Source organism: Morus notabilis, unplaced genomic scaffold (genome assembly GCF_000414095.1).
Source record: "Morus notabilis unplaced genomic scaffold, ASM41409v2 Scaffold574, whole genome shotgun sequence".
Taxonomy (NCBI): domain Eukaryota; kingdom Viridiplantae; phylum Streptophyta; class Magnoliopsida; order Rosales; family Moraceae; genus Morus; species Morus notabilis.
The window spans coordinates 171,451-186,880 of NW_010365017.1; the positions used below are offsets into that span (position 1 = coordinate 171,451).

Below are 15,430 nucleotides of genomic sequence, written 5' to 3' on the forward strand. Positions count from 1 at the left end.
GCTACGGAATACCTGAATTCACTACTTACTCAGCACTGCTTCTTGCGTCGCCTGGGTAGGGTTTAATGTTTATAGAAACAAAAAATAAAAACGAGCCGAAAGCCCAATAAGATGAATTTAAGAAAAACTTTATAAACAAGTAAATAAATGAATAAGTAAATAAATAAAGATATCCAGTTCCAACACAATAGCTGGAACATAACATCCCTTTTTCTAAAAGGAAGTATAAACTTTAAATTTCATTTTACAGGCATCAGCAAGTAATTTATACTATGATAAATTACTTACACAACCACAAGCACAAGCCTTAACACCACCATTGTGGCTTGGTCCAGGTTTCAGGTTCTGCCTTCGAGGATACTCTCTGGATATCCTATCTAGGCCATCAGCAGGCTTACCAGTTTGCAAGATATCTTATCTTAAGAAAATGTTCATTAAAACTTTAAAACAGTTCATTATGATTCCAATAGCTAAAATCAAGCTATTGTGTTAAAATACTTTTCTTTATCAACCATATCCTTTCTTTAAAACATTTTATATAGGCCAAAACTCTTAAAAATAGGCTATCAAAGAAAAGAACAAAAAATCCTACCTCTTAAGGACTAAACCTGTTGCTAGCGTTGCGCTGTCCTAGCTTTTGCTTCCTTAAAGCCTTCAATCTGATTCCTCAACTAACATTGATACAAAACAACGTTTTAGGATTCAATTCTCATTCCTAAAACAAATCAAGCTCAATTATACACTTCAATTTTCTATTAGTGTGCCTTAATTCAATTCTAAGTTTCATAAATTATTTCATGTTTCAAATCATCATTCCAAAGATTTTGAACTCAAAACATGGATTAAAGGTGCAAATCCATCTATTTTATGTTCCTAAATGAAACTAATTTGATTTCTCTTGAAAATTAGGGTCAAAACAGGGTTTTAAGATAAAATAGGGTCGAACTATGTGTGTACCGGTCGACCGGTGACAGAGAGGTTCTTCTCCACCGGTCGGCCGGTGGAGAAGGGATCGGTCGACCGGTGGGAACAAAACAGGTCGGCCAAAATGGCCGATCCGTGGGAAACAAGGCCAAATCCTGCAAATCCGAGTTTAAATATGAGATATTTCAAGGGAAAACTACTAAATCCAGGTTCCAAATGACAAATCCAGTCCAAAGAATAAAAAATCCCCAATTCTTATCATGATTTCAACCAAAACTCTTCAAATTAAAACTTAAACTGAAAATAAATTCAAGATTCAAGAGAAATTTTTCAGAAATCTTACCCCAAATCATTCCCTTGATGTTGAAAACTTCTTGAAGTTCCTCTTTGATTCAAGATCTTGGAAGATTGTGACAAATTTTTAAGAGAGAGAGAGAGAGAGGTCTAAGAGAGAAAGAGTGAGAGAAACAAGAGAGAGATAACGAGGGTGTCGTGGGAGAAAGAGGAAAGAGGGAATGAAAAAAAAAAAAGAAAAAGAAATAAATGAAAAGTAAAGGATAATTTTAAAAGATATTTACAAAAGTATAATAGAAAATGTGTCTACACACACTTCTGATGTGAAAATGTAAATACTAAAAATGTTTAAATCCCTTGAAAATATTTAAACTTAATATCAGAACCATTTAATGAACATAATTAGTTAATTAAACCAGATTAGGCACATTAATAAATCCTAATTATCTTAGTTAATCCTATTTAATTTCTCAAGATGTTACAGCTCTACCCCCTTAAGGAATTTCATCCTCAAAATTAGAGCCTCAAAGTGTAAACAGATGCGGGTACTGCTCTTGCATCGTGGTTTTAAGCTCCCATGTCGCTTCCTCAACACCATGGTGTTGCCATAGCACTTTCACTAGTGGGATCTTGTGATGACACAAACTCTTTACCTTCTGATCAAGAATCTGAACTGGTGCTTCCTCTTATGTTACGTCATATTATATCAGCACGTTATACCATTGCACCACAGCCTCCGGATCGGGTTGACATTTACGAAGTATGAAGATATGGAACACGTCATGCATGTGTGATAACTCAAGCGGTAAGGCAAGACGATAGGCCACGACACCGACTCGTTGCACGATCGGGAATGGTCTAATGTACCTTGGCCCAAGTTTCTCTTTTACACCAAAATGAACAACTCATTTACGCGGGGAAACCTTCAACAAAACGAAGTCACCTTTATGGAATTCCAAAGGTCTACGTAGCTCTTTTGACAACTCTGAGCTATCAACAATCATTCCTGGATAAGTGCTATCTTCTCGTTATTCTCTTGTATAACTTCTGGTCCAGTAGTAAGTTGATCCTCTAGTTTGAGCCAACAAACAGGTGATCTACAGGGTCGACCATAAAGAGCTTCAAACGGTGCCATACCAATACTAGATTGGTAGCTGTTATAGTAAGCAAACTCAACAAGGTGAAGTTATTTTTTCCAGTTTTCACCAAAGTCCAGAATAAAAGCACGAAGCATATCCTCCAGAATCTGAATAACTCTTTCAGATTGCTCATCAGTCTGAGGATGAAAAGCCGTGCTGAAATTCAGTTATGTTCCCATGATTTCTTAGAAACTTCTCCAATACTTTGCATTAAAGTAAGTATCACGATCGGATGTAATGGTCAACGGTGCCCCGTGAAATCTGACGATATGTTCCAGATACAACTCTGCCAAAATCTTCTAGGAATATGTTGCACGAAACGATATGAAGTGTGCATATTTTATTAACCTATCCACCACCACCCAGATGGCGTCGTGCTTTTGTTCGATCCTCGGTAGTCCTATAAGAAAATCCATTGTAATGTGTTCCCATTTTCATCCCGGAACAGGAAGAGGCAGCAATTCTCCAGCAGGTTTCTGGTGTTCTGCTTTAATTCAGAGGCAAGTTACACATTCTGAAACATATTCACGAATGTATTTCTTCATACCTCTCCACCAGTATTGTCTTTTAAGATCCTGGTACTTCCAGGATGAATGGCATATCGTGACTTATGGGCTTCATGCAATACTACATTCTTGATCTCATCTACCTTAGGAACAACAAGACGGTTTCAGAAATAAAGTGCTCCATCCTCCTGGATTTTCCAATCCTTAAGTTGTTGTATACAAGTTTGGGGGTATCGGATGAACATATCCAAAAAAAAAGTGTTTGCCTCGTAACTCTTTGTTAGCCAAAGAACTCAATGTTAGAATTGTGTTAAGAAGTGTCTTTAGGTCTTTGGAAATATTTTTAGCATTGATTGTTTGTGTGCTTAACTCCTTTGTTGGTTGTAATTCTCTCTTGATTTCCTGCATTTTCGACCATGATAAACCTTGATCACCTAGTCTTTTGAGCATTTAGAGAACATTTATGTGACTTATGAGGCTCTTGCATCTAAAAAAGGAGTTCTAGAACTCATCCTAGTGCTACTCGAGGCGAAATCCTAAGTTGGAGTGTTGTTGGAGAAATGATTTAGGCATTTTCTTGGATCATTTGAGCCTTAAATAGCTAACCTATGGAAAACTTACCACTAGTCTCCCCCATTGAGCCTATGTGACCCCGTTTTCTTTCATTACCCACATAAATTAACCTAGCCATTTTATGAATCTCCTTCACTTAACCTATCATTTATGGGCATGTTTGCATCATTGCATGAATTTGAAGATATAATTGTTGAGATCAATCATGAAAGTGTTGAGCATTTCATTTGTGGTTTGGGAATTCAAAAAAAAAAAAAAAGAAGAAAAAAAAGAAAGAAAGAAAAGAACAAAAGAAAAGAAAATAAATTCTTATGAATTTCTTATTTTTTTGTGTTTCGAGTTTATTCATGAATAAAGTTTTGTGGGAATGATGGTAAATAGAGAATTGAGTAAAGTGGGAGTTGGTGTGTGAGTTTCCAATCATTCATGCAAGATCCATGGGGTGCATTTCATGCATAGGGTGATCTTAAGCCTAAAATTTCCCATCTCATCTACCTTACACCCTAGCCTTGCATTACAACCCTTAAGAAGCCCTAATGATCCTCAATTTTACCTCAACCTACATTAGTGGAGAGCAGCACGAAAGATAAGCTTATGGAATTACCTAGAACTTTATGAGTGACCTTTACATTACCGCCTAATTACATAAATTTATCCGGGTGCTATCATTGATGAAGTGGTCTTGGTTGTGCACACACTCACATTGAGGGAATCTTGTTTGAATCGTTACAAGCTTGGGAGTTGAAATTCTAGACAACTTTGGTGTTAGGCATTTCCTTCGAGCTTTGGTACTTTTAACCTTTGGGATAAATGGTCTTGGCTATCAATTTGAAACTTGGCTCATGCATAGTTTTTAATTCTCCTTTCTCGTAGTTTTCTTTCCTCTCTTTAATTTTTTTGTTTTGCCTGAGGACAAGCAATTGTTCCAGATACAACTATGCCAAAATCTTCCAGGAATATGTTGCACGAAACGATATGAAGTGTGCAGATTTTGTTAACCTGTCCACCACCACCCAGATGGCATCGTGCTTCTGTTCGGTCCTCGGTAGTTCCATAAGAAAATCCATCGTAATGTGTTCCCATTTCCATCCCGAAACAGGAAGAGGCATCAATTCTCCAGCAGGTTTCTGGTATTCTGCTTTAATTCGGAGGCAAGTTACACATTCTAAAACATATTCACAAATGTATTTCTTCATACCTCTCCACCAGTATTGTCTCTTAAGATCCTGGTACTTCCAGGATGAATGGCATATCATGACTTATGGGCTTCATGTAATACTACATTCTTGATCTCATCTACCTTAGGAACTGCTAGCCAGTTTCAGAAATAAAGTGCTCCATCCTCCTAGATTTTCCAATCCTCAAGTTGTTGTCCATTCTGAATTAATCTTGCCATTAATTCTGCTTGACTTGTTGCACAAGAGCTGCAGTAGAAGTCAGATTATACACCATTGCTTGGTTATAATCCTCATAGTACTGAAGATTATAGTCACTTACAAGTTCAGTCCTTTTCCAGTCTTCTAAAGCCAACGACGCCAAAGATCCTGAAGTCTTCCTGCTATGGGCATTAGCTACCACATTAGCTTTTCCAGGATGATATTGCAGCGTGAAATCATAATTGTCCATATATTCCATCCATTTTCTTTGCCTGAGATTCAGGTCATTCTCAGTGAACAAGTACTTCAAACTTTTATAGTCAGATAAAACTTGAAACTTTACCCCATAGAGATAACATCTCCATATTTTTAGAGCAAATATTACTGCTGCCAGTTCTAAATCATGAGTGGGGTAATTCTGTTCATGCGGTTTCAGTTGGCGAGATGTATAGGCTAAAACGCGTCCACCTTGCATCAAAACATATCCAAGTTTGCTTCTTGACACGTCATAGTATATTTCATATGGTTCCTCGCTATTGGGTATGATCAGAACTGGTGCACTTGTCAGTCTCGCCTTTAACTCTTGAAAAGCATCTTCACATTCAGTGTCCCATTCAAATCTGATTTCTTTCTTGGTCATTCGTGTCATCAGTGCAGTAATGCTCGAGAAATCATTTACAATACGCCGATAGTATCTTGCAAGTCTGAGAAAAATTTGAATCTCTACTACATTCTCCGGCCTTTCCCACTATAGCACAGTCTCAATCTTTGAAGGATCCACTGAAATTCCTTGTCCCGATATTACATGTCTGAGGAACTTCACTTCCGTCAGCCAAAAGTCACATTTCTCCTTTTTCGCATACAATTGGTGCTCACGAAGAGTCTCAAGAACAATTATCAAATGTTGCTCATGTTCTTCCCAAGTCTTTGAGTAAACCATGATATCATCGATGAAGACTATTACGAATTGATCCATGTAAGGTCAAAAGACCCGGTCATTAAATCCATTAATACAGCTGGAGCATTCGTCAAAATGCCCATACTTAGTTCTAAAAGTAGTCTTTAGAATGTCTTCCTCCTTATCTTTAAGCTGATGATATCCAGACCTTAAGTCAATGTTAGAGTAGCACTGTGATCCACCCAATTGATTGAATAACTCATCGATTCTCAGTAATGGGTATTTATTATTCACAGTTACTCTATTCAATTGATGATAATCGATGCACAACCGAAGAGATCTGTTGTGTTTCTTCACAAACAACACAGGTGCGCCCCATGGGGAAGTGATATTCCTGATATACTATTTTTTTACTAACTCACCGAGTTGCTTCTTTAATTCTTTCATCTCAGCAGGCGCTATACGGTAAGGAGGAATGGAAATATGAGTCGTTCATGATACTAGATCGATACAAAATTCTATTTCTCGATCTGGTAGTAAGCTGGGTAAAACATTCATGAATTCACCCACCATAGGAATCTCTGTATTATCTCCAGTTACAGCAGGTTCACCTTCTAAGGCAAGAAGGAAAGAAAAGCATGCTAAGTTCCTACATCTCCCAACATTGTATTTCAACAGTCATTCTTTCAAGACTGGGTTCATGTTCACTTGATAAGTAATAGTCGCTCCAGAATTAGTAATCAAAGTTACTCTCCTACGGTAACAATAAAAAATTGCACGTATTTTGACAACGAATCCATTCTGAGCACTACGTCAAATAGACTCATCAGAAGGATAACTAGGTCGGCTCTCAATCGTTCACCTCCAATCATGATTTCACACGATCTACATACACTAACTGCTGCACACATCCCAGTGGGGAGTTCAATATCATCGGGGTTTCCAGGTTCTCAGATTTTAATTTCAAAGTTTGAACAAATGTACTTGGTATAAAGGAATGTGTAGCACCCGTATCAAACAATACGTGAGCTAAAGAATGTGAGATCAGAATCATACCTTCAACAATAGTATTGCTGGCCTGACCTCCCGAACTTCCTTCTGTCAGGGTATAAGCTTGTCCCTATGCTTTCCCATTTCCTCTATCACCGATATTGGGCTTCTAGTTCCCCAGCCTATACTGTTGTAGCGGAGGTAACTGCACTGATCTTGGAGCTTGAGGCTGAAACTGTAGATAATACGGTGGATGATAGGTTGGCGCAGGTAGGAATGATATTTGTGTCGGCAGAGGTGGCTGATAAGGTGACACAAATTGCGGTAGCCTCTCCTGACTATAAAAGGTGTCACTCTGAGGCTGTTGAGTCGGCAGCCAATTCTGATTAGGATAATTCCTCATAGTATGGCCATTATGCCCACAATGATGACACTTCGGTCTATAAGGATCACTATTGTCACTTCCAGACGAACTACTGCCACCACTGACCATTTCTCCACTAATCTGCCCTTGATTGCGGTTCCTTCTATTACTCCGCTGTGGCCCGCCTGATACAGAAGGTCCTCCTGTAACCGAAGCTCGATCGGTTGCTTCTCTGCTTTGATAATAGGCTTGATTATCTTATTCCACACTTGTAGCGGCAAGCACCACTTTCCAGTAGTTACGAATCCTTAGGGCCACCAATGACCTCCTTATTGAGCCTTTAAGACCCTTATTAAATTTAAGGCATTTCAGATGTTCAGATTCTACCAGAGATGGCGCAAACCGGGATAAGTCGTTAAACTTTACCTCGTATTCCCTCACCGACATGTCACCTTTTTATAGGGACATAAACTCCATCCCTTTTTCACCCCGATAGCTTTGAGGGAAATATTGTTCATTGAAAAGGGCTTCAAACTGATCCCAAGTTATTGCCGCAACATCATGCCTTCTCCTTACTTGCTTCCACCAAGTACTCGCTTGGCCTTCCAGTTTATACACCGCAAATTCCACCTAGCACTCTTCCAGCACTCCCATAGTGTTCGTATGTTTCACTATGGAGTCAAACTAGTATTCCGCTTCCTGCGGTCCTCCCTCACTATTAAATGTTAGGATAGGTCCATGTCTGAATTCACAAAAATAACATTGCTTTCTATCTTCGGCCGGTCACTTTTTCTGAGCTCGAGTGGCCATCCCTTGAAAAACGGCATACATGGCATCCATGAATTCCTCATTTTGTGGTGCCGGTTGATTAACTGACCTACGACACGGCGACATCTCCTTTAATTGAAAAGAAACTATACTATTTAGTGGATTTCTGATGTTATACATGTATGCACAATCCTGTAGTTTCTAAACCTAAGGTTATGATACTAAGTCTTGTCACGCCCCAAAACATGAGTTAATGACGTCCAGGCACGTTTAGAAGTTAAACATAATTAAGAAAGTAATTAAACATTTGGAAATATAGTAATCAAAACAGGAAGTAAAATATTAAAGTAATTTCCAAACAAGCCACATATTTTACTAAAATTAGATTACAATAAAGTGATGGGGACTTTCACACTTTTTTGATAAAACAAGTTTAAAAAACTAAGCCTCTAGCATCATTCAGGGTCTCACCGGCAGGATATATAACATTGTACATACATGAATATGTAAACATCATTTATAGACATCAACCACAGTCTAGATATTCAAAGTTTACAATCCGATAATATACAATTCTTACATTGTGCAACAACGATGGAAGATTGCACAACTCTTTCAAGAACCGCTCAAGCTACAGAATTCGTAAGTTCACTACTTACTCAACACTGCTTCTTGCGTCACTTGGGAGGGGTTTAATATTTATAGAAACAGGAAATAAAATATGAGCCAAAAGCCTAGCAGGATGAATTTAAGAAGAACTTTATAAACAAGTAAATAAATGAATAACTAAATAAATAAAGATATCCAGTTCCAACACAACAGCTAGAACCTAACATCCCTTTTGCTGAAAGGAAGTATAAACTTTAAATTCTATTTTACAGGCATTCAGTCCAAAGAATAAAAAATCCCCAATTCTTATCATGATTTCAACTAAAACTCTTCAAATTCAAACTTAAATTGAAAATAAGTTTTCCCAAAGGAAAAATTCAAGTTTCAAGAGAAGTTTTTTCAGAATTCTTACCCCAAATCGTTCCCTTGACGGTGAAAACTTCTTGAAGTTCCTCTTTGGTTCAAGATCTTGGAAGATTGTGACAAATTTTTAAGAGAGAGAGAGATAGAGCTACGGGAGAAAGAGTGAGAGAAACAAGAGAGAGAGAGAGAGAGGGTGTCATGGGAGAAAGAGGAAAGATGGAAAGAAAAAGAAATAAAGGAAAAGTAAAGGATAATTTCAAAAGATATTTACAAAAGTAGAACAAAAAATGTGTCTACACATATTTCTGGGGTGAAAATGTAAATACTAAAAATGTTTAAATCCCTTGAAAATACTTAAACTTTATATCAGAACTTTTTAATGAACATAATTAGTTAATTAAATCAGATTAAGCACACTAATAAATTCTAATTATCTTAATTAATCTTATTTAATTTCTCGAGGTGCTACACGTCGGATGAATATCTTACAGCTAAAATAACAATTCGAATAACTATTAAAATCACACCCAATCTGAAAATAGTCTCCAAGTGCTTTCTATGTGACTCGAACCTGACCTCTAATCTATCAAATCATTTGAGAATAAACACACTAATGCTGACCGGGTTACAACTCTAATACATCCTAATTAAGTTTGCACTTTTTATATAGAAACTTATTTTGTGTACAGTTGATATCCGGTTGTAAAAATTGATGAGTTAGCCGTTAGCGTTACAATTAGAGTGGTTGTTTGGTTGTTGAATTCATACTAATTGTCATTAGAGTGAGTCAGTAAAAATATTTGTGCTTCTACTCCATATAGTGAAACCCTAGCTGCACAATGGACACAGTTCTCACATGAACTATAACTAATTATCTCCATTGTTTATATACTATTGGTAATTTTGTTTTACTATGAAATCAATCATGATAAAGAAAAGAAAAAATCATGATTATAAAGTGGCGTGAGTATTAATTTTAATTGTTAAGTTTCGTCGACAAACAATATTCAATAAAGTTCTAAAACTTTGTCGTATGAGGATTGTTCTCTCTCTCTCTCTCTCTCTCTCTTCTTTTTTTTTTTTGTCTTACTGGCTCGTTGCGCATTAACATTAATATTCTTTTAGTTGTTTCTTTTCCTGAAACTAATCATTGAGAACATTTAAAATAACCGACCAATAATATTGATTTTCCTATTCCACTCCATAGGTCTATTAATTCCGGATTAGCTTTTCCATGGATTTGACACATATACATAAAAACTTAATTATCACTATAATTAACATATTAATATTGGCTTGGATCCAAGGAGATGTCTGTGTCACAATAGTTACGCATAATTTTTTCTTACAAAAAGAAACATTTTTACATATATTTTAACATTTGCTAGGGATTTATGCCAATCAATATTATGGTTCCAACTTTAAAGAATTGTGACTGGCTGCCGACATGGCTAATCGGTTTAGAATGGACATGCACCATTCTTGAAATACTTTTTGGCTCACTGACGTTGACAAATGTCGGAAGTCCAAAATTGTCAAATTCATTTTCCCTGGAACCGTTAAATTTCTTAAAGGTTTTTTGACAATTTTAAATTTTGTCCTCAAAAAGTGGAGGTTGTCTTACTTTGTTCCTGCAACTTAGATTGACATAAACAAATCTCAATCTTTTTATAAGTTACAACATTTTTTGTATTTCTATCAATATTGAATGTTAATTTTTCTGTTTTAATTATATGCGGGTCACATGATTAGTGACTATTTTTTCCTACTATTCCGTTTCTACACAACTATATGTACGACTAACCTTATTAGAAGATAACATTTCGAAAATATATATGAATATACATACGATAATTAACAATTGCATTTAGTTTAAACTGAAAAATTGCCTCTTTAGTTAAATCTTTAAGACTCACTTTTATAAGAGTATTCAGACAATTTTACACGATGATGTGAAGCTGGACGTTGCGACTGTGAATAATCGTAGGATCAACTGCCTTGTTAATGTTTATAAGGATGACCATTTAATGTGCGAATTATTTTGATGCTGAAATGATAATAACATATCGATCGTGCTATAAAGTTGATCATTATTAAGCTAATAATTAATGTTGGACTTCTTTTGTCACATTTTATTTCTGATTGTTGTGGCGTTGAGAATTATTATTATTATTATTTCAAAAAAATTACTAAGGAAAAGAAGCAATTAGTATCAAATTGCACATCCCAATAAAATTGACATCCACCCCAACACCTACTCACACTAAGCTTTAAATCTAAAATATTATAAATAGAAAAAGTAAAAAAAAAAAAAAAAAAAAAAAAAAAAAAATATGTCTGGAAAATTGGAAACAGAAAACACTAGCTAAAAACAAACTAAAAGCCATGATCTAGTCTTGGAGGATCAATTCGAAACTACCAACTTGAATGAAAGCTATAAATAGATCTCATTAAAAGCTCGTTTGGCACATATTTTACTTTTACTTTTAATCAATAGAAGAAAATAAGTAAAATTGTAGCTTTCAGTAAGTGTTTAGAATAAAAGAATTTAATGGATAAAAATAATTTTTAAATTTTCTAGTGTTAGGATCAAAATTACCACTGCAATCACAGACGTACATGTGGACAGAATTTCAAGAAGAAAGTTAATTGAAATCGACTGGAGGTATGATCAATTCGAGACGACTAAAAAAGCATAATAATAGGGGAAGCCATTTGGTTCACATTGATAGGGGAGCATCAACTTAAGAGTTGTATATAGTCATGCAGCAGCCCAACTCAAGATGTGCCACCCAGACAAGTCATCAAAATTTTTAATCATAACCTAAATCAAATTACAAGCACATCTCATAAAATAACATCCTAAAAAATTCACACACAATTTATACCAAATTTCAATAATCTCAAAATTCATAATCTAAAATTTAATATCTATAATATAAACTTCAAGTTATATACTAATTCTAAAATCTATAAATCAAAAATCAAAATGTAAAATCTATAATCTAAAATTCTAACAACAAAAAACCTAAATATTTTAAACTAAAAAATACAATATATATGTAAAAAACTTACAAAGTTCAAACCCACTAAAACGGGGGTTGAAAACGACGAAGGTGGGGCGGTGGCGGAGGAAGAGGGCTGTGGCTGAGGAGGGCGGTGAGGAGAGGGAGTATTTTTTATACTTCTTTTGATGAAAAACACTAAAATATGATAAATGTTGATTTGGTGAGGATTTAGAAGAGAAAAGAGGGAGGTTTTGGGGTTTAAAGTCAGAAAGCTTGGGAGAGGGAGGGAGGGAGGGAGGGAGGGGAGAGAGAGAGAGAGAGAGAGAGAGAGAGAGAGAGAGAGAGAGAGAGAGAGAGAGAGAGAGAGAGAGAGAGAGAGAGAGAGAGAGAGAGAGAGAGAGAGAGAGAGAGAGAGAGAGGAAAAAATGAACGAGGAGGCTATGGTCGTGGGTATATAGACAGAGTTTTTTGCGACGATAAATAAAATTTTTGCGACGACGCAATTATAACTTACAAAACTATTTGCAACGACATCTGTCCTCACAAATATTACTTAATATTTTAATATTTATATGAATATTCTGGAATTATTATTTGCGACAACGTTATTCACTGTCGTTGCAATTATGTTTTGGGAACCGCCCAATTTCCCTGCCGTTTTCTTGCGAGGGAATTCAAAATAACTATTTGTGACGACACATGATAAGTGTCATCGCAAATAATATTTAGGAACCGCCAAATTGACCGCCTTTTTACTCGGAGAACAATAAATAAATCAATTATTATTTGTAACGACACATATTGTCGCAAATAAAGAATTATTTGTGATGAACAGTCATCCCAAATATTGTTATTTGGGCAGCAAACGGTTGCGCAAGACAACATTTGCTGCTAACTATATATTTACGACGACTTGTGCATTTTAACGATGACAACATTCTCCTGTTATATGAATATTATTTGCAACGTTATGTCGTCGCAAATAAGTTCGTCACAAATAGAGCAAATTGTAGTAGTGATTAAGGCAGAGTATGTTGCAGTAATTGAAACTAGCAAATAGATAACATAGTTGCAATGGCTCTTGGAATAACTAGATCACGAGTATAAGAAAAGTGTGTTGCTCTATGATATTCAGAGTGATATAATTCACTTTGCAAATAATCTTGTTTGCCATACTATTGAGAAATTTGGTGAAGGCTCTTTCAATTGAGAAATTTAAGTTGTACGCAACATCAGTCAGACTTCTCCATTGAGCATGAGAAGTTATTGTCACTGCAGAAAGGAGCCGTTGATGGTTGATTATTCTACAAAGTAGGCGATTGTTAAGATGTATTATTGCCTAACGCAGAACTATGGCATCTAATTTTTAGTAACACCATGGGTTGCAGCATGGACAAGTCATCGGCATGCCAAGTGACACCCAAGGGGCTGCTAACTCTCCTAGGCACTTAACCATTAGCGGGGCACCAAATATACCCTAATGGACATGGGCCTGAGCAATCTCTCACACGTACAATAGTTGGTTAACTTTATTCATAGGTAGGTATATACTAGTAAAGAACGTGCACTTTGCGCGCGTGATTAATTTAAAACGATGATTATATCAATCGTCAAGGAAAAAATGAAAGAAAAAAGAAAGGATAAAAAAAAATTAAGACAAAAGTGGAAAAATGATATGATGCAAAAGACAGGGAAAAAAGACAACAAAAAACTTAAAAAAAAAATTTGTGCGAAATATTTTGCAACTAAAACTATAATTTATGAGGATCACAAGCAAAAGATGTTTATGTAGAGACACATTTGAGAATAAATTAATTTAGCAAAGTAATTTAAAAAAATAATATTTTAAATAATTGTAAGAAAAGTATTTAAAAGAGACATATTTAAAAATATATAAAAATAAATAGTTAAGAAACACAATAAAAAGAAGATAAGGGAGAAAAAAGAAGAAAACAAAAAGAAAACCTAAAAAAAGCTAAAAAGAAAAAAAAAAAAAGACAACAAAATAGGGGCAACAACACGACTCCCTCTCTCTTTTAAGGAGAGAAAGAGATGCAATATTTGCATAGGGTAGATTAAAAGGAGAGAAAGAGATATACAATATTTTTATAGGATAGATTTTTTAGGCCGATCTGATCAACATAACATACTAAGAAACTACCCCCCTCCCCCCGGGAAAAGAGGAGAGAAAGAGATATACAATATTTGTATAGGATAGATCTTTTAGGTGGATAAGATCAACATAATGTACTCAGAAACCTTGACATTAATTGTTCAATCTTTTTGGGGTGGATATCAATGTAGTTGGGATGTACTTAAAAATTTTGACAAATAATTGTTCGCTTTCTTCATTTATGTATGTATGCAAAGTGTGCATTTATATTATATATACATATAAGTATGAATTTATAATATATAAATAAGTATGACTTTATAATTTTTAAAACGGACAAAAAATTTATATATTGTTCATCTGTGCCCAATTTTGCGCATTCTCTCAACAAAATCACTATCATGGTGCTTAAATACAGTACGAATAGTTATGGCCGACATGCCAATTTAAAATCTATAACTAGCTGAAGGAACTATATATGATCGAGATATTTTGATTAATTTTGAGGAGGGGAGAGACTCTTAATTTTTTTTTAATTCATTTTTTTTATTTCTAAAGAAGAAGAGATGGATCCGATTTGATATTTTGTTTAGTTAGTGGAACGGAAGAATGGACCATAATTAGTAATTAGACCTTTAATTTTTCTTGACTAATTAGTTATTGAGTTAATTTTATAAATGGTTCTTGAAGTTTAACCTCAATCCTATTTTAATTTCTGACTTTTAAAACGACGTCTCACAATTAGTTTTTGAGAGTTTCAGTTTAATCTTTCCATTAACTAGGTGTTAAATATTTGATAGAATCTATGTAAATTAGGAACCATAACTGGAAACAGTTAAAATTTAAAGACTACCTATGTGAATTAACTTTTATTTTTTATGTTGTTTTAGTCGTTAAACTTTAGATGTTTTTAATTTTGGTTCTTAAATTCTATAGATTACGGAAAAAATTTAACGCCTAGCTAACAAAAGTATCGAAATTAGAACAGAATAAAACCTCAGAGACTAATTTTAAATTTTTTAAAAGTCCATGACTAAAGTAGGATAAATCTTAAGGTAATTTGTGGGCTTAAAACCCTTGGTTATTTGTCCTATTATAGAACGCTGATGACTCTCTCTCTCTCTCTCTCTCCCCCTCTCTCTCTCTCTCTCTCCATTTTGTCTGATGAGATCTTCAAACGCGTGGTCCTGATACAGCCATAGATTCTCAATCACCATTTTTCCCAACTCACCATTGCCTTATAAGCTTATAAGCATGTTCCAAACCTGGCATCTTAACGTACTATTAAGGTATTTCTTATCCCCATTTGGTAGGAGTACTAGAACTACCGCTGGTTAATATTGTTTGGGCCTCAGTCAGAAGCAGTTCTTTTCCCTTCACAAGTTGTAGCAAAAGCTAAAGCTGTACGTTCCTGCTGGTACTAATTTTTCTTTTTCCCTTGTACCACACACTTATACACACACAAACACACACACACACACACACACACATATATATATATATAT

At 35.3% G+C, this 15,430-nt stretch overlaps 1 protein-coding gene across 1 annotated transcript in view; it reads left to right on the top strand.

The window, feature by feature from the left end:
• Positions 1–15,316: 15,316 nt before the first annotated feature.
• Positions 15,317–15,430, top strand: part of LOC21395138 (gibberellin 2-beta-dioxygenase 8) — a 21,850-nt gene continuing 21,736 nt past the window's right edge. Inside the window, exon 1 of the mRNA XM_010107279.2 lies at positions 15,317–15,328. The gene's annotated coding sequence lies outside the window, so the exon portion shown is untranslated. The remainder of the gene's footprint in view (positions 15,329–15,430) is intronic.